Genomic DNA, 885 nt, shown 5'->3' on the forward strand with positions numbered 1-885 from the left:
AGATCATATCCTTTTCAGGGATATGAATAGGGCTGGAGGCCGTTATCATTAGCAAACTAATGCACGAACAGAAAACCAAATACTGCATGTTCTCACTTATAAGTTGGAGCTAAATAATGAGAAAACATGAACACATAGAGGGGAACAACACACACTGGGCCTGTCAGAGGGTGGAGGGTGGGAGGAGGGAGAGGATCAGGAAAAGTAACTAATGGGTACTAGGTTAAATAGCTGGGTGATTAAATAACCTGCACAAAAAAACCCAATGACACACGTTTACCCATGCAACAAACCTGCACATGAACCCTGAACTTAAAAGTTAAAAAAAGAGAAGCCATTACTAAAGCACAGTGAAGCCTTCAGTGTTGACATAATGCCAACAAGATAACAAAAATAAGAAAGAAAAGGCGGGAACAAGAACAAAGACAAGACTCTTTCATGGGCTTTGGGCTGGGCTGATAATTGTTGCACTTATTGGGAGGGTAATAATTGCACTTATTTCAGCACGTTCCCTGGACAATGTGAACTGTTTAATGTTGACAACCCATGTAGGGGCAGGAAGTTGCTTGGGCTCCCATTTCACCTCTCTCCCAAGAAGAGTCTTCACTACATGCACCTTCTATCTGAATTTTTCCACTGAAGTTTGCAAAGTCTTTCCTAAAAGAATATCCATGCCTAAAATGTTTTCTGGGATAGGAAAAATAAACACCATATATGAGGCAGGGGGAGCTTTCCCAATACATAGATGTAATAAAGACGTTCTCACCCAGATCGTTTGCCTACCTTGGCCTCCAAAAGTGCTGGGATTACCGGCATGAGCCACTGTGCCCCCCCAGCCCCCCTTTTTTTGAGATGGAGACACTCTGTTGCCCATTCTGGAGTGCA

Source organism: Cebus imitator, unplaced genomic scaffold, assembly GCF_001604975.1.
Source record: "Cebus imitator isolate Cc_AM_T3 unplaced genomic scaffold, Cebus_imitator-1.0 Scaffold799, whole genome shotgun sequence".
Taxonomy (NCBI): domain Eukaryota; kingdom Metazoa; phylum Chordata; class Mammalia; order Primates; family Cebidae; genus Cebus; species Cebus imitator.